This window comes from Mytilus galloprovincialis, chromosome 11, assembly GCF_965363235.1.
Source record: "Mytilus galloprovincialis chromosome 11, xbMytGall1.hap1.1, whole genome shotgun sequence".
Lineage (NCBI taxonomy): Eukaryota > Metazoa > Mollusca > Bivalvia > Mytilida > Mytilidae > Mytilus > Mytilus galloprovincialis.
Genome location: NC_134848.1, coordinates 62,798,305 through 62,823,416, shown reverse-complemented (window position 1 = coordinate 62,823,416; position 25,112 = coordinate 62,798,305). Strand labels below are relative to the sequence as shown.

The 25,112-nt window shown below is 32.9% G+C and overlaps 2 protein-coding genes across 3 annotated transcripts in view; both read left to right on the top strand.

The window, feature by feature from the left end:
* Window positions 1-25,112, top strand: part of LOC143052584 (heat shock 70 kDa protein 12A-like) — a 142,247-nt gene that overhangs the window by 54,842 nt on the left and 62,293 nt on the right. The gene's annotated exons all lie outside the window — the stretch shown is intronic.
* LOC143051998 (uncharacterized) overlaps window positions 1-25,112 on the top strand; it is a 48,307-nt gene that overhangs the window by 12,156 nt on the left and 11,039 nt on the right. The gene's annotated exons all lie outside the window — the stretch shown is intronic.

The window sequence follows — 25,112 nt, the reverse complement described above, 5'->3', positions numbered from 1 at the left end:
TTTGTTGAAATAATGGAGATAATTTCACTTTTGGTTTTATTTGATAGTTTATTTGACACTGATTGCAAAAATATATGGTCCTATATACTTTAGCATCAAATAAGTACAAAACAAAGCTAGTTCCGGTTTAGACATAGTCATCTCCGGTTGGATTTTTCAAGATCATGTAAATTGCAAGCTATTGAAAAGAGTCTGATTGCTTTTTCGTGTTAAATTATGAAGTTAATGCAAAGATCAAAATCTAGAACTTCAAATTTAACTTTGGCCTTCAGCTCAATTTCAAGGTCATACATCCAGGACACCTAATCAAATTACCGTATTATTCTTTGTAAATGAGTTATACCACCTTACATAATTTCAAATATAAAAAAGGAGAAAACTCCAATTTACGGCCAACGTACTCTTCAACCACAAAATTCATGTGTTACGACATGTCGCAACTTACAATTTAGTAAAAATATGTTTTTCGATATATCTTATACTGTTTTTGGAAGTAATTGAAAATAACAGTAGGTCAAAATCAAGAATATGACACTGACCTTTTTACATTGACAAAAATTTTATTTTGTTGGACAAATGACTTCAAATCAAAAGATCCTAGGTCTTTATCACTTATGGTTTACCAGTTAGAAATGCATATTACTCATATCACATGCATAAGGGGAAATAATGTGTTAATGGAATGTTCATATCGTTTCGTTCAAAAAAGGACAAATCATGCAAAAGGATATAACGAACAGTTTAAAAAATAAATTTGTCACTTTCTTCCGCTGATATGGAGGAGATTTAGTCACTAAGAAAACTGTTTCCGGGACGATAATTCTTACAAAGAAATTGTTTGTCTTAGCAGGTTGAAATTTAAAAGCACGTGCACTGTACGAGGAATATCTATGCCACATATTGCGAATCAAATTATTTATCACAAGAACAAATTAAGCCGGAAGAAATTATTATTTATTCATTTTTTGCATTTCTAATAAAGGAAAACATTACGAAGATGTAGCGCTGTATTGACTTTTTGTGTAATGATTTGGGTTTTAACATGACGTTTCAAGTTTCAAGTATCTAAATTGATCTTTATTGGATCAAAATATTTTCTTGGTATATCCAGTCATTTATTTCAATATTAATTACCAAAAGCATTTAAGTTTTTTAGTCGGATGCTAAAGCACGCAATTACAAGTTAAGTCAAGCAATTTGTTTAAACATTTGGCTAGTGACCTAATACACTATATATGGGGTCAGTAATTCCATATGGGTTCAGAGCAAAGATCGAATACCAATATGGAATTACTGAAACTATGTTTTGCATAAGGTCACTAGCACACTATGTCACTAACAGTATTTGAAGACTTTTTGTGCTGACATGAATTGTCATTGATAAGGTTATTTTCATAAATTTACTGTTCACAAATTTTAGAAATTTTGGAAAAACTAAGACTTTTCTACCTCAGGCATAGAATTTTGGTTTTCAATGCTCTTCAACTTCTTTTAACTTTTTTGGATTCGAGCGTCACTGATGAGTCTTTTGTAGACGAAACGCGCGTCTGGCGTATATTCTAAATTTAGTCATGGTATATATGATGAATTTATTTTGACAATCAAGTTTAACAGGTTGGTTAAGGCAAATTCAATAATCGCAATATAACAAATACATGTAGGTGATCCTCATATGTCAAATATAAGCAACATCCTATTAGTTGTAACATGTATAAACTAGGCAAAAAAAGAAACGTTACATTGGTTTTGAATTTGAAAAAAAATAAATATATAAATTTCAATTATTTTGAAGATTAAATCTAGTAACTTGAATATCTTATCTATCAAATTTACTCCTTTGACAAAAATATCGGAAATGACAGGAGGTCATTCTCTGGTTTAAAAAAAACAACCATTTTTCAAAAATGTACCTGTATAGAGATTGAATTGAGTTGTCCGTTTTGGTTATTAGTTGTGACAAACACGATTGTTTACGAAAGATCGCATTAACAAATTGAATAATTTACACGTGAGTAAATGCCCCGTCTTCTCAAAAATGAGATAAAACTATAGATACTGGGATGTTGCAGCAGGAGGTTGCAAATCATTTTAATGTATCTATAATAAATATAGCAAGGCTTAAGATTCGTTCAAGAGATACTGGCAAGACAAATGATCGCCCTGTAATGGCAGTCAACGTGAAACGACGTTACATAAAGGCAGACACATCCGCTTAATTCCTCTCGGAAATCCATTTGTAAACGCGCCAGCAAGTGCACGACACACCCACAGAAGACATAACAACAGAATATCTGTGCAACATTTTGTAATTCATGTGATTGTACAGCTCATATTTTGGACACCATGATTGGTAAATTAAATCATCTTATTATCTGCTCAAACAGTTCGTAACCGATTGCGTCAATTTCTTCTAAAAGCTCGTCGTCAATTGGAGTGACCTATCCTTACGCAAAATTACTGGATAGCGCGACTTGAATGGTTTCTGGTACGGTTCGATGGAATAGGCAAACAACACCTTTATACCGATGAATCTTAATTCAACTTGAAATTTAACGACGGCAGAGCAAGGGTCTACCGGGAGGCCCAATAAACGATTTGCTGGTTCGTGCAGACATGAAACAGATCCGTTAGGTGGTGGCAGAGTTATGGTATGGGCCAGAATATCCTACGAAGAACGCACAGAGCTCAAAATCCTACTAAATGCAACAAGGTATAGGAACAACATTCTGGATCCACTTCTCTGAAGACATCGTTTTAACCACGTGTTTAAGCAACGTTCAGTTGTAGCGTTGTACACATTTCGATTACCTTTAAAGACAATAAGTATATTCGCATGATGCTATTGCCAGCAATGTCTCCAGATTTATCGCCAATTGCACATCTTTGAGCCAAACTTTGACGACGTATCAAAATAGCCAAAATCTACCGGAAACCCTCGCCCAACACCGATCAGCACTTTTCAGTGAATGGAACAACATCCCGCAAGACTTTATTCGACGTCTTATTGATTCAATGCGACGGTATTGTCAGACGGTCATATATGCAAGAGGTGGTCACCGAAGGTATTAACTTGTTAACCTGAATTATGTACCCGTCCTGTTGAAATTGTCCGAAAATGTGCAATGTTCTTTTCAATAAAGAAAACTTGTTTGGTTTTTTTAAATGATCTTAGCCAACTATTACATGAACGTATTTTTATCAATGTGTTGGTATATAAATGATCTATAAACTAAAGCATGTAACGTTTCTTTTTGCCTTTTTATATTTCATGTCAGAACAATCAATGTGTGATTACCGTTCATACGGAAGAGAAAATAAGGACTTCAACTACTAATCACTTGCCCGATCACTGGCCCGATTTATGATTTATATTCTGTCATATCAATCCTTCATATTCATTGATTAAAAGATAAACGAACGATACCAAAGTGTGTTTAAAACTCATACATCGACAATGTTATGAACAAATTTTGACATTTTCTGCATAGAGGCCATACTTTTGCAGAAACATGAGGTACCAAGAGGTGGCATAAGGTAAATTGTACACGGGTTATCATATAAAAAGAATTATACTTCTCTTACATTAAATGACTGCAGTAAGTATATCCCCCTGGTCTTAATTATATAATGATAGCACAATGGAACATACAGTGTATAATAAACGTCCTCTTTTGGTATCAAGATAAGTTTAAGTAAAAGACAGCGCATGTTGGTCTCATGGTATCATGACAATCGAAATGGACGAAATGCAAAAATTTAAATGACTGTCCCAGTTAAGAGCATGTAGTTAAGTGGTTGTTGTTGGTTTATGTTTATTCTTTTTGACTGTTAAAACAACTTTTATCAATATGATTTTATGTTTCTCAAATGAATTGTTTGAAATTCTTAATGTCAGAGCCTTCCTTACTTAGTCGACTATACGGTATGTTTTTCGTATTTGTTGAATCAATGTCATCAACTTTTTAGGAACTTTGATAGATAGTTAAAATTGAGAATGGAAATGGGGAATTTGTCAAAGCGACAACAACTCAACCATAAAGCAGACAACTGCCGATGACTACCAATGGCTCTTTGTCTCCTTATTTCTATATCGTATGAATTATATACATTGTATAAAAAAGGCAAATGAAATCAATTGCGAATATTGTGCAAACTTGATCGTATACCAAAATGTACATAATTGGTAGCTTATGACTAGAGTGGTTTTATATCAATACTCTTCTCCTGAGAATCGATAATTCTGATGAGCGTATCTGGCATTTTTCCTACAGTTTTGAGATAATAACAGAAATACTAATGTCATCAACTGGCCACATATATCATATGGCATTAACCTACAAAACTGTTCAACTCCCCTTTTTTTTAAGAAACGGTCATTATGTGCTGATTAGCTCCAATAAGATTTAATAATAAAACACATGGTTATCTATTGTTATAAAAAACTTTAAATAAATTTAGAAGATTTGGTTAAGTCTTTGATGTGGATTACAGCAACATTTCTTTTTGGTAAACAAAAATTATGTTAATACGTTTATTAAGATTAAACTATGTTTGCAAGACACTCTTTGTAATTTATCTAGAATAACTACTTTCCTAACATTTTATCATCATTAGGAGATGATTTTGTTCTTTTTAAAAACAGTCCGAATGCTTTATGAAGGTTCAGATAATAATTTCTCACTGACGCATGCAATATAAGTTTAAAGTTTCAGGAATAAAGTCGTTGTTATAGTGTTTTATTTTTGTTTTTGTATAAGGTGGTTTCGCAGATTATAATGATATTTTCTTATCAAATGATGCAACAATATTAAGGCAATATGACATCTGTATTTGAATTCTGACATAATTATAAACACCTTATTAAAACAGTAAATGCAGGATAAATGCTGCTGACAAAACAGTGTATTCTTGACAGTAGAATAACTACAGTTACCAAACGAAATGTGTGTTGTTCACTTGTATAATGTTCCTCAAATCATAAATTATATTCCCCTAGCATGGTCGATAAATCTTGCAAGTTGAAAAGTAACTAATTTATATTAACAAAGTTGTAAAAGAATCTTTTTATTAGCATATAATTAATTTAGAACGTTTAAAACCAATTAAATAACATTATGAATATACATAAAAGTCTTACATAAACAAATAAAACTAAAGCTATTGAATTCATAAAAAAACTTAACGAATAAAATATTGATCACACTTTAAAGAAATACAATAAATGAAAGGATTCAATAGACTTTTGAAATGAAAATATGCTCATGATGTTGCAACCATATCTCCCTCTTGTATACACATGACAATTTTTGACTGAGTTCCATAAATATATTCCCCAGAACTAGAAATTGAAGAAACAAAAGACTTTGTTAACGTCACCAGTTACTGAGCAGAAGGTTGCTGATCCAGGCTAAAGAATTAAAAGACAAACAGACAAAAAATAGTACAAAAGACACAACATAAAAACACTAAAGACTACGCGACACGAACCCCACAAAACACGGGAGGTGAGCTCAGGTGCTCCGGAAGGGTACGCAGATCCTGCTTCACATGAACAAATAACACACGATGGTCATGCGGTATAGATTCTAGGGACTGATGTAGTTCAACATCTAAATAACGTGTTATAGTATTCTCTGTTTTGCTTTTTTTTCTGAATTTTACAATTATTGTTTATTCTGGGTTTTTTTTCTGGTAACTTTTTGACGTTGCTCTGTACATATACATCCGGTCATTGTGTTATTTAAGGCGTAACTGTTGTACGTTTTCTGTCTATGACGGAATATCCTATAAAGTGTGATGAACAGCAAATAACCCGCGTAACGGGACTGATGATACCCAGTGGTTTAAGGTACACTCACTTAGTGAATCGCTGTTGCTTCATCCTGAATTAAAATGACAATACTTTTAGGTACAAAGTGTGCTTGTGATCTAGTACGATATATATGCGGTATGCATATGGGGTAAGAACCTACTACCATTTGTTTTTTTGAAAAATGACTGCCAACACTAAGAATTTGTAAGCTCTCAATGTGTTTTATGAATTATTTCGAATCGTTCATCTCCAAGAAGATTAACGGTACCAATTTTCTTGCACCAGATGCGCATTTCGACAATACATGTCTCTTCAGTGATGCTCGTTGCCAAAATATTTGAAATCCAAAGCTTATATAAAAGATGAAGAGCTATAATCCAACTTAATTCTTCGTTTTTTGAAACTTTTCATATTTTTCCTCCACACCGTATTGTTTTAATAATAGGACGTATAACATCTTGTTATAGTGTTTAAAAATCAGCCCCGCCTACTTACATAATAGACAATTTAAAGGTCTCCATGTGTTCCTAGAAATGTATAGGGGGTAAGATAAATGCAAATATCAAAGACGCAGCTGTAAATTAACGTTCAACGACTTGACTCGAAATCTCATATCTGATTAATAACATACTAACACGTTTTTCCTAATAACAATACTTGTAAGTCTGAAATAAACTTTGAACAATTTATCTACACGAATATATTTCGAGTGCATTTTGGTCTAGACACTATCTAAATAACTATTGAGTTGACATCCGAATACTGACGATGGTCACATAACCCGATATTAACATAAACATAAATACGAATAGCCTAGCGATCTCTTGTAACTTCATTTTTACATGTCTTTTTTATTTCATGTTTCAGGTTAAAAAAAATGGATAATTAATGTTTTTGCCTGTAAAAATGATTTTTTTAGGATGGAAGCAGTCTATGAAATGGTTTACTTTTGTTTTCCTTTCAATGTTAATATTCTTTTCCTGTAAATTGTTGAAAACGACCTATGCATGCATAACCAATCTTTAGTTACGGGGTTTATTTGAATGTATCATGAATAAGGATTAAACGAGTTGTCATTATTCACTTGCAAGTGAATATTTCATCAGCGATATTTCTTTGCTTATTTTAAAATTTGGCTGGTAAAAACGAATAATTTTTTTGTTATTTCACATATTTTGTTTTTCTTAATATCTTTTAGCTAGTATTCCTTTAATAAAATGAAAGTATATTATATGTCCCTAACATACATTCGTGGAAGATAATATGGCATAAATTAAGCGTTTCCGCAGATAAATTTGTCATTGTTAAACCCAGTTTTAGTCAAATTTCATGATATTTTATGTTATGAATGATATGAATAAATCATCCCTACTACGGTTAAATCAGCATGTGTAATTCTAGTGACGTTGCCCTGTCTATGTAAATCTGGAATTGATATTGATTTTCGGATAGCGTCAATACGAGAAAAAAATGTTGGGTACTATGGGCTGATACAGTAAGTTAAATTCTAGTTTCAATTTTCTAACGCCCAAGATTTTTCAACTTTGCACGTGACTTTATGCATAAAATAGTCTTGTGCCATATTTTGTAACTTTATATCATAAAAAGTGAAAATATTGTTCAGAGTTTTGTAACGTCTTGACACGGAAATATTTTAGTCTTTTCGAGTACAAATTGCGATAATTATCACTCTTTCATTTTCGTTGATCAATCATCAAAACACAGACAAGAAGAAGAGTATTCGCCCTGAATTATCGTTACCATGTCCAGCGACAATATAGTCAGTATAATTACATTCGAAATAATTTGATATATAGATAATTATACAAAGATACATCTTTTGTATAGTCATTTTATAAAATTTATTGTTTGCAAAAGTATAAACTATTCTAAATAATAGGAATGTTCTAGTAACTAACAGAAAACCCTGGCCGTTTTGATACAACTTTCTTGATCTTTTGGTCCTCGATGCTGTTCAACTTTGTACTTGTTTCGGCTTTCAAACTATTGTATCTAGGAGTCACTAGTAGGTCTTTTGTGGACAAAATGCACTTCTGGCGTATTAAAAGTTTGAACTTGTTGCCTTTTGTTGGCTGTTGTTCGTGTGTTTCTTTGTCAATTGTGTTCGCAAATGCATATATTGTAGTCCTGTGGTGTTGTGTTGTCATTTTGATGTTATATTTCACATGGCCATAAAAGATTGAGGTTTGGCATGCCACAATACCTGGTTCAACCAACCATTTTTTCCTTTTAAAATGTCCTGTACCAAGTCAGGAATATGGCAATTGTTATATTATTGTTCGTTTCTGTGTGTGTTACATTTTAACGTTGCGTCGTATGTTTTCTCTTATATTTTAGTGTAAATTCACATTGCGATAAGACGTGTCATGGTACTTGTCTATCCCAAATTCATGTATTTGGTTCTGATGTCATATTTGTTATTCTCGTGGGATTTGTTGTCTGATGCTTGGTCCGTTTCTGTGTGTGTCACATTTTAGTGTTGTTTCGTTGTTCTCCTCTTATATTTAATGCGTTTCCCTCGGTTTTAGTTTGTTACCCCGATTTTGTTTTTTGTACATGGATTTCTGAGTTTTGAACAGCGGTATACTACTGTTGCCTTTATATACAACCTGTGAAGCTAAAACTGAAGAGATGTAATCTGATTTGACAAAGTCTTATGTTTTTATATATTACTTTCTGCATGAGAAAATGCTCTTTATAAGTCCATGAAGTTCGGAATATCCATTTGCTTTATGTGTGATATTTTAGTTTCGCCATATGTTTCCGTTTAGAATTTGCCAGTAAATTCCATAAGGAGTATATGTATCTTAAAGTCAGTTGTGTTCGTAACTGTCCAAAAAAATTGAAAGTTAATACAGGTGTCTGAGGGAAGATTCTAAATAAGTAAAGAAGTTTTTCGATGTCACCATTCTTGCGGATAAGGCGTGATTTTTTTTTTTAAATCTAGCATTGAAAGCCAATACAAGACATCGTTTTCGATGTTTTGTACACGTTCATCCATGCTGTTGTTGTTTGCACTACAGAAACCTCTATCAATGTCATCTTCTATATAATTGTTGTGTCTTGTGTCTGGTAGAGCGAATCTGCTAATTGATGATGGCCTAAATGTAGATATTGATCTTGGTGCAGAGCTTTTGATGAGAAATATATTTATTATGAATGCTGCTAGCTTGTAATACATATTCCAGAAAGAAACAACAGTTATATAAAGTATGCCTGAAAAAAACATAGTTATGTTTTGTTAGTTGTTTATTCAACTACTCAGATAAAGTATTTTTTATAGAAAGTGTTATGATTTTACCTATTTTTATATTTAGCAAGAACACTAGTTCGGTGACCGTGTTTTTTTTTTTGTTTTTTTTTCTAATCTAAAAGCATGTTTTAAGAGTTATCCTCTCACATTTAATCTTAAAATGCTATAATGCTATCATATTGTAATCACACACCATTTGATTTTCCATAAATAATATATACAAATTCTGTATATTTGCGCAACTTACAAAAAAGTCCAGTGACTTTTATTATATTTTTGGGAAGTGCAAAATAAAACTTCATTTTGACAAACTATTAAAAAAAACTATCAGTTTTAATTAAGACGCCCAAGCCCCCTTAAAGTTTATTTAAAAACTGACTGTGCAAAAGTTTTGAAAGCATAAAACGTAAGGAGACCATTGTCATGGAATAAAGTACAATCTTATTTGATTCTTTGCCGACTTTGATTACAAATAATGCAATTGCAAACAATACGAGGTAATTTCTCTAGTAGTGCCGATATTCTGCTTTGTAGATGAAGAGACAGACTTCAACAAACAAGAGGTATGTATTTGTATTTAGCTATTTATACGATGTCTTTTTTTACCAAAAAAAAACACGCAAAATTTGTCAGAGAGGTAAATAGTTTTATAATTCAAGTTTACTGTATACCCTTTTTTAACGAGAAACTTAAAATTGAAATATCCCGCTTTTCCCGAAAAATGAAGTCCGGGAAATGACTAGCATTCGCATATGGTACATGTTATATTTACCTTTCTCGACAGCTGACTGATGAGCACTGATTCTTAATTGATTTAGGCTTTTTCGTTACTGAAAGTTATTAACTTGAAATAAATATGCTTCCTTATTGAAGATGATTCTAAATTTAGATATTTTTTATCATTTGCATTATCGTTTATATTATTTATTTAGTAAATCCTTTATCTACTAATCAAAATATGTTTAACCTTTTCAATGTCAAAACTTTTCACATCAACATAAATAAATCTTTAAAACTTATATTATTAAAGAAAAAGACTTATTTTATTGAGCCGCAACTTCTCTGAAACCATACAAAGTCGGAAATATTTGTTATACGACGTATAATTTTTTCTGTACTTCCTAAATTTCTCAACATAAAAAGGCTTTTTTTGGGGAAGATATCCAATTTTGGCGACCTTTATCAATACATGTTTTAAACACTTGTCCAATATGAATTGTACCACGAGTTCGCGGGTATCTTCTAATATGTACAATGATAGAATACCAAGATGACTTATTACAGTTTTTGAATTTCAATACTTGCAAATATTGCTTTTTTTTTAACAAATTAATCTTTTCTAAACCATTAATGCTTTTTAACTCACCTGGCCCGAAGAGCCAAGTGAGCTTTTCTCATCACTTGGCGTCCGGCGTCGGTCGTCGTCTGTCGTCGTCCGTCGTATGTCGTCGTTAACTTTTACAAAAATCTCCTCCTCTGAAACTACTTGGCAAAATTAAACAAAACATAGCCAAAATGATTATCAAAGTTTCTTGTTAAAAAATTGTGTCCGGTGACCCGACCAACCATCCAAGATGGCCGCCAAGGCTTAAAATAGAACATAGGGGTAAAATGTAGTTTTTGGCTCATACCTTAAAAATTAAAGCATTTAGAGCAAATCCGAAAAGGGGTAAAATTGTTTTTAAGGTCAAGATCTATCTGCCCTGAAATTTTCAGATGAATCGGACAACTCGTTGTTAGGTTGCTGACCCTGAATTGGTAATTTTAAGGAAATGTTTGCTATTTTCGGTTATTATCTTGAATATTATTATAGATAAAGATAAACTGTAAATTGCAAAAATGTTCAGCAAAGTATGATTTACAAATAAGTCAACATGTCCAAAATGGTGAGTTGACCCCTTTAGGAGTTATTGCCCTTTATAGTCAATTTTTAACCATTTTTCGTAAATCTTAGTTATCTTATACAAAATCTTGTCCTCTGAAACTACTGGGCCAAATTTAACCAAACATTACCAAAATCATTATTAGGGTATCTAGTTCAAAAATTGTGTCCGGTGACCCGGCCAACCAACCAAGATGGCCGCCATGGCTAAAAATAGAACATAGGGGTCAAATGCAGTTTTTGGCTTATAACTCAAAAACCAAAGCATTTAGAGAAATTTGATGCGTATAAAATTGTTAACCTGTTGTTAGGTTGCTGCCCCTGAATTGGTAATTTTAAGGATTTTTTTGCTTTTTGAAGTTATTATCTTGATTATTATTATAGATAGAGATAAACTGTAAACAGCAAAAATGTTCAGCAAAGTATGATTTACAAATAAGTCAAATGTAAAAAATGGTCAGTTGACCTCTTTAGGAGTTATTGCCCTTTATAGTCAATTTTTAACCATTTTTCGTAAATCTTAGTTGTTTTCTACAAAATCTTGTCCTCTGAAACTACTGGGCATAATTTAACCAAACATGACCAAAATCTTTATTAGAGTATCTAGTTTAAAAATTGTGCGATGACCCGCCCAACCAACCAAGATGGCCGCCATGGCAAAAAATAGAATATAAGGTGAAAATACAGTTTTTGACTTATAACTTCAAAACCCAAGCATTTAGAGCAAATCTTTCAGTGGGTAAAATTGTTTATCAGGTCAAAATCTTTCTGCTGTACAATTGTTAGATAAATTGGACTACTGTTTGTTAGGTTGCTGCCCCTGATTTAGTAATTTTAAGGAAATTTTGCCGGTTTTTGTTATCTTGAATATTATTATAGATAGAGATAAACTGTAAACAGCAATAATTTACATCAAAGTAAGACCTATAAATAAATCAACATGACCAAAATGGTCAATTGACCCCTAAGGAGTTATTGCCCTTTATAGTCAATTTTTTACAATTTTCATAAAATTGGTAAATTTCTACTAACATTTTCCTCTGAAACTACTGGGCCAATCATTAAAGATAGAGATAATTGTAAGCAGCAAAAATGTTTAGTTACGTAAGATCTATAAACACATCACCATCTGGCATCACCAAAACACAATAGTGTCATGAATCCATCTGTGTCCTAAGTTGAATATTCACATAGACCAAGGTGAGCGACACAGGCTCTTTAGAGCCTCTAGTTTTTAAATAAATTAGAGTAGAAATTATGTCAATATGCAATGGAGTATGACCTAACTCTCACAAAACAGATTATTTACATGACATTTTCTTCCAATTTCAAAGGGGCTGTTTGTTTGACATTAGAAAAAAAATAAGTGCAAGTTCCCAAAAATGTTTGAGTTTATTGTTAAAATAAGCTTTTTTGTGTGGTCCAAGATATTTTAAAACTATCAGTTGTTTGAATGTATTTAAACCCCATTTGACACAAATCATATAGCCGTGGAAAATTTATAAAATAACACCGAGATATTTATAATTTCTAACATATTCAATTCTAACATATTCAATTCGTTTACCACACAAATAAAGTATTCTTTCGATCAAATTTTGACATTTCCAATTCAATTATAACATTCTGTTCTAAAAACATTTCGTCATGTTGCATTATTATAATTTATAAGAAATCAAAACGATTTTAAAACCTGAGCACAGGACTCATAGTCTTTTTAATTTCATATCATGGCACTTTTTTTAAACCAATTTAAGCTAAAACATTCTACTAAAACAGCTCCCTAATACATACATGAATAAAGAATAAATTACAATAACATTTCAATTGAATGCAATTTATAATATAAAACGAATATTAATGTAGGCTATTTGGCCAAATACATAATGTACATTTAAGGTCAGCTTTGTCTGCTTGATTAAAATCCTTCGTTGACTAATACTTACTCGAATGTATAAACAGACAATAAGTTACTATTCATTTGTGGTTGCTTAGAATCCATTGACAGTCATGACATACATGTTCAGGACGAGCACAAATTAACAAAAAATCTAATATGAAAACCCTGTTACAAAGGATATTTTGGTGAGGGTCGGAAAATTTAAAAAAATGATTTAGACTGCCACTGAAATTTACAGTAAACTGGAACTGAACAGAATGTTTGCCTAGAAGCGTACAAACCTAAGAGCTATTACAAAGGCCCCTAACGAGCAATAAGCGTAGCAATGTGTATCCCGGGAATAAAAATAGTTGTTGGAGTGTTTTGAATTTACACTGGTACATACGACCTTTGGCGAAGCCTCTGAATGTACGGATTTTCAACACTAGTCTAAAATTCTGTACACTCCTGATTACACCAAGATTGCAAATATTTGCATTAAGACAAAAAGTTAATAAAACATTTATTATATATTTTCTGTATACATATTTCTGAGTATGTTTTTCATAGTTACCTGTTTATCTCACTATATGTATATGTCTGTCTCGTTCAAACATGTCTAATCTCACATTAAGATCATTTACAACGCAAAATATTTACTGCATAAAACTCATATTGTCAGACAAACATACATTATAATAAAATTATTATGTGCTGTGAAAAAAACTCAAATACAGTGTTAGCTCTACTTTTTACGTCATTTTAAACCCTTTTTATTTGTTGGTAATTGTAGAAGACTAAATCTGAATCACAGAAAGAAATAAGGATTGCCATTATTGGAAGAACAGGTTCTGGAAAAAGTTCTCTTGGAAACCAGATTTTAACGGAATATTTATTCGAAAACGCTCTTTCTCCGATTTCTGTAACTGGAAACACTAATGTTAAATGGAAAATACGAAACGGAATTAAAATTAGTGTTGCTGATACACCGGGATTATTTCACACAAATCTATCAGAGAGATATGTGAAGAAACAAATGCTAAAATGCATAGAACTTTTATTACCCGGTCCTCATGTTTTTCTTTACACAATGAAAATTGGAAGACATTCTGATGAGGAATTAATTTCAATCAGAAGATTTATTGAGACATTCGGAAATCAAGTTTTGAATTATACAGTTATAGCCTTTACTGGGAAAGACTATCTTGTGGATGAAACTATTGATATGTATGTTAAGAACCTTCCAAATGATTTTCAAGAAATAGCAGGACAATGCAACAACAGAATGGTTGCATTTAATAATGTTGCGACGGAAGATAAAAACCAACCGCAGTGGGATCAAATTCTAGATTATATAAATATCATTACAAACAACAAATCCGAAAACTCTTTCCGTGCAGAAATGGTCCCACCTAAAACCATTTTTGAATATTTGAAAATACCACTGAACTTTATCAAGACACTTACTACACATTAAACGACTACAAAATATATGTCGATACTATTGTTACAATTTCTTATTCCACGTTGTCATGAAAAGAACTTTTGGCTTTGATATGTAGTGAAGACGGATCTTTATAAGATGTTATTACAGGATCTTATTTGCTATTGTTGCCTTTTTCTTCTTTCATCATTTATGACATTTTTGTTTATAATCAGAAAATGTTTATCTCTTTAATATACCTAATAGGATTTATTTTCTTTTGGAACACCATGTTATTTTTAAAGAATTAACCTAGACTTTATCGAATTTCAATGAAATGTGCTTCAAGGCATATTATCATTAGTTATATAGTGTGTGAGTAACCTAGTCTTCTTCTTCTTCTCCTGAATACGGAAGTAGACTCCTAGGTAGGAGTGTAAAACTTCCCGGAAGACTTAAAATTAATATTATAAGGGAAAATGGTTAACAATAAAATACATGCATTATATGCAGTGGCTTGGTAGTTTAATAAGTTGTTGTAGATCCATCAAAGTTAGAGTGGGTATGACACTTTTGAAGGATGCCAGGGTGTTAGACATTCCTATTGCTTTAGGTAGTGTATTCAAATCATAAATAGTGTGAGGATAGAATGAAAATTTGTAGAAATCTTTATTGGTTGCTATTTACCTAAATTCATATTCCCCGTGTACGTCTATCAGCTATTGTTAAATTCTCCTTTGGAACTTTAACTTACCCACAATTAATCTAAAATAGCACAGCTAATCTAGACTATACGCTATTTACGGGGTAAATTAATTCCATATGTAATTCAATTACCCTGTACAGATCGTTTAAGGTCACTAGCACATAATGTAACGGATGTATCTTACCGACTATCTTTATTTGTTGTATTTATACTAGACTTGTCTTATTTGCAAGCATACCACATCTTCGTATTTTTATATAAAGGTGTTCAAGCGTTCAATTTTAAGAACCAAACCTAATGTCAGCAATAACCAATTAATATCAATCTTGATATAACAATATTAAACAGACCTTTCTTTACATTTGAATAATCAAATAGTGCCAAAGCCGTAACTGCATTGCTAACCGTGTATTGTGAAAGACCCGCCTCTATTCTTACCTAATATTGAATATACACTGTATTTATCAACGCTGACGCTTTCAACCAATCATATTCCTAGAAATGTATACGAGGTATAATTCAATTATCTGCGTTCATTATTTACCCTGATAAAAAAGTTTCCAATTGGTATTTTAATATACACTTCTCTATCTTTAACAATTATTTTTAAGATTAGGCAAAAGCAATCCGTTTAAAAAAACGTTTATAAGACTGCAATTACTGTGGATTCATTATTATTCGTTGGATACCAATTTTCGTGGATTTCGTGGGTACAGTAGAACCACGAAATTAAATGTTCAACGAATAACATATTTTCTATAGGTTTGTATGCAGACTTTGCCAAAACCACGAAATTCAATTTCAACGAACATGTAATTTTTCCTCTATCCACGAAAATTGGTACCCACGAAAATAAATGAATCCACAGTAATAACATTTCCTATAGTGTTGCACCATGTTCCCATGTAATGTAGACATAAAAGCCAGCCTGGCTTATGAATTGAAATAAGTGATTAAAAAAACAAAGATTTTCAAATTTTCTTGGTTTTATCAATGATTAGAACTTCATCGTAATTTTTAAATTTTAAATGGATAACATATTTTAAGTGAAAATTACATATTTAGAGTGAAACTTATTTTTGATGCCTAAAAACAAACAAAAGATAAATAGAAGTGTTTTCGTTTTTCATTTCTCAAAAACCAAGCAGAAAAACGAAACTGTTTTGATATATCGTTTTGCAATATCTTAAAACAAAAAAAGATAAACATAACTGATTTTGTTTTTCATTTTAGATATCACGAAGCAAGTACAAAAAAAAATTAGATATATCTCGTTCAGATTTGTACTATGTTTGCATGTGGTGTTGCCTTATTATCGAAGTTCGTTGTAATCTACGCAATGACATTGTGTAAAAAACAAATGTAATGTAGACCTAATAGCCAGTCTGACTTATGAATTAAAATAAGTGATTAAAAACCAAAGACTTTCAAATTTTCTTGATTTTTTCTATAATAAGAACTTCTTGGTAATTTTAAAATATTAACTGGATAACATAATTTAAGTGAAAAGTACAAATTTAGAGAGAAAATTATTTCAACATATATAAAGATTTTAAAAATATATATTCCATTATCATATCACATTTACAAGGCAGGTAACTACTTTACTGACCGTAAACTAGCCAAGTTTTATTGCCATCTTTTCCTCCATGAAAATTAGCAATACGATACATTACAAACCACAAAGTTTAAAATAGCGTATATCTGTACGCGACTGTACTGATTTTCATCCGACCAGTCTGAGTTGGTCTGAATTTTCTTCGAGATTACTCTACCCAAGTCTGGACCATTTTCGACTATACTGATTTGCATTTAACCCTCATCTTTGTCATTGAAAATAATCTGTACTTATACCTGATCAGTCTGAAACACTCTGTTTATTATTTCTATTTGTAAACATCATTGAATATTATACAATTACTGTCTTTTGATGAGGTAAATGTGTGGTTTTATTGACTTTTGAAAAACTGATATTCACTTCGAAACCACATATTTATCGAAACAAAAGACAGTAAATGTTTTATTCCATATTCCGAAAGAAATGAATGTAATAGAAAATAACGTTTGTTTACCAAAATTGTACACGAAAAAGCACGCGACGTTTTGCGCGGTGAATATTCTTTTTCCGCAGGTGAATATGCTTATTTATTCAAAATCCAATTCATATAGAAAAACCTACTAATAGTTTATAAATATGGAATAACATCATTTGTTAACTGATTTCTATAGGGTTTTCTTATGTTGTACTGCTAAACCCATGTCAAGGTTATGGGGTTAGGATCCCGCTAACATGTTTATCCCCGCCACATTATGTATGTATGAGCTAGTCCAAAATCAGGAGCATGTAACTCAGTGGTTGTCGATTGTTTGGATATTTATTTTTCGTACAAAAATTAAGCCGTTAGTTTGAATTGTTTTACACTTGTCATTTTTGGTCCTCTTATATCTGAATATGTGGTTGGCTGGAGGCTGTATGGTGACCTATAGTTCTTAATTTCTGTGACATTTGGTCTATTGTGGAGAGATGTCTCATTGGCCATTACACCATATCATCTTTTTTGTATTGACCAATCCTCGACCCGTAATCGACCTATTGTTTCAATTTAAACCATACTCGACCAAAGGTCTGAACAATTCTCGACCAGACAGAAGAAAATTGAGAATGGAACTGGGAATCATATGTAATCTCTACTGTTTGTTTAATTTTGAATGTTATAAAAAAATCCTTTTAAAACTGACATGACAACAATGACAATAAATACAGACATATATATATATATATATATGAAATAACGTTCCATCTCCTTTCGATAGGCTTCATCCCGTCTACATTTAAAAATAGGTATTATTTGAAAACTGTTTTTACCACAAGTGTCAAGATGGGCACTAATTGGCGAGTTTCTGTATTGTGGGTGTTTTATTTGTTCTTTATGAACTCGCACCCGTTCACAGAGGATATTCCCGGTCTATCCAATATAATTTTCATGACAACCAGGACATGTGACGCAGTAAATAAGGTTTGTTGTCTTACAATTCATATTGGCGTTCACATGAAATTTTCTGCCATCTTTAAATGTCTTTATTTTGCCCGTTTCCAAATACTTTATATCTTGACCGCAAACACCGCATCTTGAATCTCCGCAAGATTTTATTTCAAAGTCACTAACCTTCCGTTCGAATCGAGCTCTGGTTAAGTGTTTCTTTAAATTTTTTGGTTGTCTTCGGCTGTAAATCAAGTTTCCTTCCGGTATCAATTTTTTCATAGCTTTACTTTCATGTAGAATCGGAAGGTTTGATTTTATTGTATTAAAAACGTTCGGTAGATACGGGTCATGTGTCCTGACGAACGGTATTTTCTTTAAGTTTTCATCTGTGTCTTTTACTTTCGGGGCTCGTAATTCTTGAAGTGTGAGAAGTTTTGATTTTCGTATTCCACTTTCAATTAGTCCCTCTGAGTACAACTGTTGTGTCAAAAAGCCTTTTAATTCCTTCAAACGTACTTCTCGAATGTTTTTGTCCGATACTATAGCACAAATTCGTCTGGCCATACAGTAAGGTATATTTCGTTCTGTATGGGACGGATGACACGAATGACAATTTAAGTATTGATGGGTGTCTGTGGACTTATAATAAATATCCGTTGTTATTTGTATGCCTGCTTTTAAAATGAGGATATCCAAAAATGGTAGTTGTGTATTACTGGTGTCCATAGTGAATTTTATTGACGGATGTAAGGAGTTGATCAGATCTTTAAATTTGTATAGATCTTCTTTTGATCTGCTCCAAAATATTATACAGTCATCTAAATATCTTTTCCAAAATTGAATGATATAATCAATACAATTTTGGTCGTATTGGACAGATATTCGTTGATACATTTGTTGCTCTAAATATCCCATCACTAAATTGGCGTAGGTGGGGGCAACTTTAGTTCCCATGGCTGTATCTTTAATTTGTCTGTATTTTTTCCATCGAAATAAAATGTATTTTATTCTAGCACTATTTTGATAGCCTCTAGTATGAAGTTTGTTTCAAATCTACTGTCAATTTCATCCCGTTTTTCTTCGATCCAGTATTTTACGGCTGTAAAACCTAGATCATGGGGAATATTTGTGTATAGACTTGTAACATCAAAACTTGTTAATAGTGTTTCTTCATATCGAAAGGAGATGGAACGTTATTTCATCACAACGTTCCGATCAAAATTAAATCCCGAACACTTTTAATTACGAACAATGACGGAACGTCACAAACCTCCTTAACGACGTCGCACATAACGACGCCATATCAGTTATCCTGAAGAGTTCCAATGAAAGGATGAAACCGATTGAATGGAACGTTAATTTTTTAACTTATTTTACTATTTTATTTAATGAATATATACATCTGCACATGTGAAAATTATTTTTTACGCCTATATATATATATATATATATGTACAACTCGTCTAAACATCAACCCAATAATGTTTGATCTGTAAATTTGCTTTCGCAAATTTTTGGTGCTTCCCTCGCCGTGATTCGAACCCATGCTACTTTGATATCGTGACACCAAATCGCCTGCACTGCAGTCGTTCCGCTAGACCACACGACAACCTGGGCTCTACAATAATAGAGCTTTCGCTGGCCGTGTGTTTCCTTTCCTCGTCAGTTTTAATCTAGCGCCGTACTACAGTACATGATATATAAAGCATGGAGATGTTATTGTTACAGATCAGCTAAATTATCTATAATAAAGGATCCTACAAATTAATGTAAGATACAGTCACATAAAATAATTATATTTAAAAGTACGTCTGAGTCAGTGACAACTCTACAAAAGATGTATCCTTCGGATCGCCATCAATGATGGTGATACATGGCTGTGTACATTATGTATATACAACTCGTCTAAACATCAACCAAACAATGTTAGATCTGTAAATTTGCTTTGGCAAATTTTTTATTCTCCCTCGCCGGGATTCGATCCCATGCTACTGTGATATCGTGACACCAAATCGCCTGCACTGCAGCCGTCCTGCTAGACCACACGACAACCTGTGCTCTACAATAATAGAGCTTTCGCTGGCCGTGTATTACCTTTCCTCGTCAGTTTTATTCTAGCGGCGTATTACAGTACATGATATATAAGGCATGAAGATGTTTTTGTTACAGATCAGCTAAATTATCTATAGTAAAGGATCCTACAAATTAATGTAAGATACAGTCACAGACAATAATTATATTTTATAAGTACGTCTGAGTCAGTGACAACTCTACCACAGATGTATCCTTCGGATCGCCATCAATGATGGTGATACATGGCTGTGTACTTTATGTATATACAACTCGTCTAAACACCAACCTAACAACGTCAGATCTGTAAATTTGCTTTCGCAAATTTTAGGTTCTTCCCTCGCTGGGAATCGTACCCATGCAACTGTGATATCGTGACACCAAATCGCCTGCACTGCAGTCGTCCTGCTAGACCATACGACAACCTGGGCTCTACAATAATAGAGCTTTCGCTGGCCGTGTATTACCTTTCCTCGTCAGTTTTAATCTAGCGGCATACTACAGTACATGACATATAAGGCATGAATATGTTTTTGTTACAGATCAGCTAAATTATCTATATATATATATATAAACGAATCTTAATTGAAAACTTCGTTCACACCTATGATTGCGTTGGATAAAAACTGCAATTTTTAAACGAGTGCATGTAAAACAAATTTCGTTGTAGAAGGGTCTAGATACAGCACAAACAACATTTTCCAAAAGACCAAAAATGTGAAAAGGTATATTTAAACAAAACGCATTTGACTAACAGGTCGAACAACCCTGCTGACTGCCATTGGCGATTGCCAATTACAATTGATCACAAGATGTAACAAGATTTTACTAACAGGTCGAACAACTGATGTTCTTTAACCCTGCTAACTGCCATTGTAAAATTTATATTAAGATCCATTTTATACTTGGAGAACTTCGTAAACATCTAGTTGTTCGAGGATACAATAACAACATCATTGATAGCGCGTTCGAAAGAGCAAACAGAACAAGTCGCCAAGCGCTTCTTGAGTACAAAGATAAGAATAAAGCAGTTAACAGAACACCCCTTGTACTCACTTACCATCATGATTTTGAAAATGTGTCATCCATTGTTCAGAAGCATTGGAAATTATAGAAAATGATTTAAATCTTAAAAAGTATTTTCATCACCACTAGTCATGGCCTTCAGAAGACCTAAAAACATCCGTGACAAATCCGTGACATCTGTATAAGCAGCCTACTCCATCGTCCATTTGCTATAAGCAATGTGGTCGAAAGAATTGATTGTGTTGTAAAGCTGCCAATACAGGTAGTTCTTTCATCAGCTCCGTTACTAAACAAAATTATACCATCAACTCTATTTCCAAATGTAAAACGGAGAACTCAATTCATTTATTAACATGTGACACTTGTGGCATTCAGTATGTGGGAGAAACAATGGACAAATTTAATATTCGGCTTAATAACCATCGTTCATCGTACAGAACCAACAAAAACTGTGCTCGCACAAGACATCTTTGTCCAACGAAGCATCCTTTTAATAATGTAACTTTCCAAATTATAGAAGTCAACACCGAGTGGGACACAACGGAGCGAAGGAGAAGAGAAATTTTTTGATCCACCAACTCTACACTTTAGAAAAGAGGGACGAAAGATACTAAAAGGCAGTCAAACTCATAAATCTAAAACAAAAATAACAACGCCATGGCTAAAAATGAAAAAGACAAACAGACAAACAATTGTACACATGACACAACATATAAAACCAAAGAACAAACACCACGAACACCACCAAAAACTAGGTGTGACTTAGGTGCTCCGGAAGGGTAAGTAGATCCTATTCCACATGTTGCACCCGTCGTGTTGCTGATCATTTATCAAATCCGGTAAATAGTTCGGTAGGTCACATTCATGAAAGGGAATGGGATTTGAGTTACGACGTAAGGAACATATCCGATAGCATTTGTGAAACGGTTATTCCATAACGGTCCACCAACTCGTGATGGCGTCCGTAAAATTTACGAAGGGATGATTTCAACTTCACCATTTAAAACTCTTAGTTTAATAGCTTCCTTGTGAGCAGCAACCCTCTGTCAAGAAAATAATGATAGGAAATGCAAGCACGGGAATATCGTGTCAATTTGGAGATATATACCCCGTATGCAGGTGCTGCTGGAATGTTGCTATTTAGAAATGGAAAGTTCACAATTGGAAAGCTGAAATCATCTTTTTTGTTGTAAAGTTTTGTTTTCAACCTACCCTCATTGTCAATTTCTAGATATAAGTCAAGATATGAAGCCTACTTAACTGTATATGTAGTATTCTTTATCTCTAGTTCAATGGGATAGATGCGTTCCACAAAGTCACCAAATTTTGAATTATTTAGTGAAAGAACATCATCTATATAGCGGAAAGTAGAGTTAAAGGATATTGCTAACTTTTTATCTTTCTTCCTAAGAAGTTCCCTCATGAATTCAGCCTCATAAAAATAAATATAAGTTGGCAAGTAGAGGGGCACAGTTTGTTCCCATTGGAATGCCGACAGTCTGTTAAAAACACGTCATCCGAACGTAACAAATATGTTGTCAATCACAAAATCAAGCATCTTGATAATATCAGTTTCAAAGAATTTTTTGTTTGAATCATAGTGGTCCTTTTACAAAGTAGGATTTATTCCTTCCTAAGACAAGATATCTACGTTGGCCATTTTTTTTTTATGAAGCAAAGCAATACCAACTCTTTGAATCTGTCTTTTAGTTTGGAATGTTGAATACTTGTGTAAAGATTTGAAAAGTCAAATGTTTTAATACTGTGACAAGATGAAAGATTGTATGTACTCTAAAAGATCCTTAGAATTTTTGAGTATCCACATCTGATTCACGCCACCTCTAGAATAGGCAGTTTCACAATAACTTTGAGGCCCGTCTTTGATTGCTGATAAAATCGATTTTAATAATTTAGAAAGAGGTCTCGTGGAGCACTTGGAAGACCCAGCAATATACCGTTGTTTGTAAGGACACTTATGTAGTTAAGGTATCCAATACAGTAATGGAACATCCAGTTCTTCACGTGAAAACTTATACGTGAGGGTATAAGTTTTCACGTGAATTTTCAATACCTAATTTGTTTGTCTAGCAGTTAATGTAATGACTTTTAAACACAAAAACGATTTATTTGGGGCTTTGTCTGCGGGGACAATAACATATATATCATGGAGGTCGGATAGGTGTTTGGCAACATTTGGGTCTTTAAAGATTGACGTAGCATTGGCATTGATGGACACATTCAGTTTCTTACTTCTGATTTGTATCAACGACCTCATTGCCTTAATCCATTCGGAAAGAGTGTCTACGTTTTCCCTCTCGCGTTTAGCCCATTGCCTGGCATAATCCTCGACTGATTCCATCAAAATTTTAAAGTCGTATTTCCAATTGATAGATTTAGGCTCACGATATTTCAGACCTTTCGATAACACATTTCGTAGAGAAGTGTTATTAACAATGTTGAGTTCACCGGTAATAACATGGCCAGCAGGATTATATGTGAATTGGGAACTAGCACAAGTGTAATCAGGAGGTTTAGACTTGAAGTCGTCAATATCGAGATCCTGCAAAACGTGTTTGTAAACGAAAATCTTAGTTGCAATAGGTTTTTTATAGGTATAAGAAATGATTGGTACAAACTGGTCTTTGAAATAAGAAGGTTTTTTTCGATTGAACTAATGTATGATGAAGGATATTGCCTACGTTGACGCCATCGAGACATTTTTTTGGCAAAGGAAAGATTAAGGAAAGATCTTTTCTCTTTTTCATCTTTTCCAATTGGGACTGGCTTGAAAAGTCTGTGACTTGCAATATCCAAAATTATAGCTTCAAGTTTTTATTGGTTTGAATGAGGGTTTGTAACAGTAGATTCCAAACATAAATTGAACAGAGAATGACGTTTTGTAAGGGGTAATGAATAAAGTTTCGTGCGAATGAGATGAATACCTTACGGCTTTTGTATAAATGGCAGAACCTGATGGTCTTAACAAAAGAGACGAGAAAAGATACAGGAAAGATAAAGAATAATTTAAAAACAAAGCATCGTCCTTTTTATCCCGTAATATTGGCCAGTAGACGTTGCTAACTTTAACTACCAATTATGTATTTTCAAGGCAGCTAAATCCAAGAGCAACATATACATAGAGCTGCTAAATTTTCCTATTTTCAAGGCAGCCTAATCCAAGTGCAACATAGACATTGAGCTGCAAAATTTTCTTATTTTCATAATTTCAAGGCAGCTAAGTGCAACATATACATTGAGCTGCAAAAGATTCTTATCATCTACATCCGATTTCACCTGGATAAATGCACGCTTGATAAAGCTAGTTGGTCTAGCGAAATATTGCGTTTATTTTCATCATTTTGTAAATATTTTAAACATTCTTATATTTACATACTACATAGTGTGTTAAAATTACATTTTTATAATTTTATTTGTGTAATTGAATTAATCTCTGTACTGATTAATCCACACTCACATAGATTTGTATGCCATGTGCTGCTATTTATAGGCACTAATATATAAAAAAAAAATGTGTGTTGAAATTGGGAATGGACACAGATATATTCAACAAAAGAAATTTTGTGTAATGTCATCAATCTGTATTACACGTAGACAGGATGTTCTCTAGAAAACTATAAGTTATACACCCGAGGGCACACGCACTGTGGCGGGTAATGGAAAGTTACTGAATGTTATAATTACCTGTAATCAGCATTTCAACCAATCAGTTGACTGACCATGTCATTACAGTTCAAAAAGATTTTCCTCAAATCCAAATGGATTATTCATTTTATCAGAGACATATTGTATTATATGTCTCTGGTTTTATATTTACTACAAAATCGTATAAATAAAAAATGATGCTTTTATAAATACTAATTATTTTGTGTTTTATAGGGTGAAAGATAAAGAGATGATATTACAGAAGAGGCGATTTGGTGTCACGATATAACAGTAGCATGGGTTCGAATCCCGGCGAGGGAAGAACCAAAAATTTGCGAAAGCAAATTTACAGATCTAACATTGTTGGGTTGATGTTTAGACGAGTTGTATATA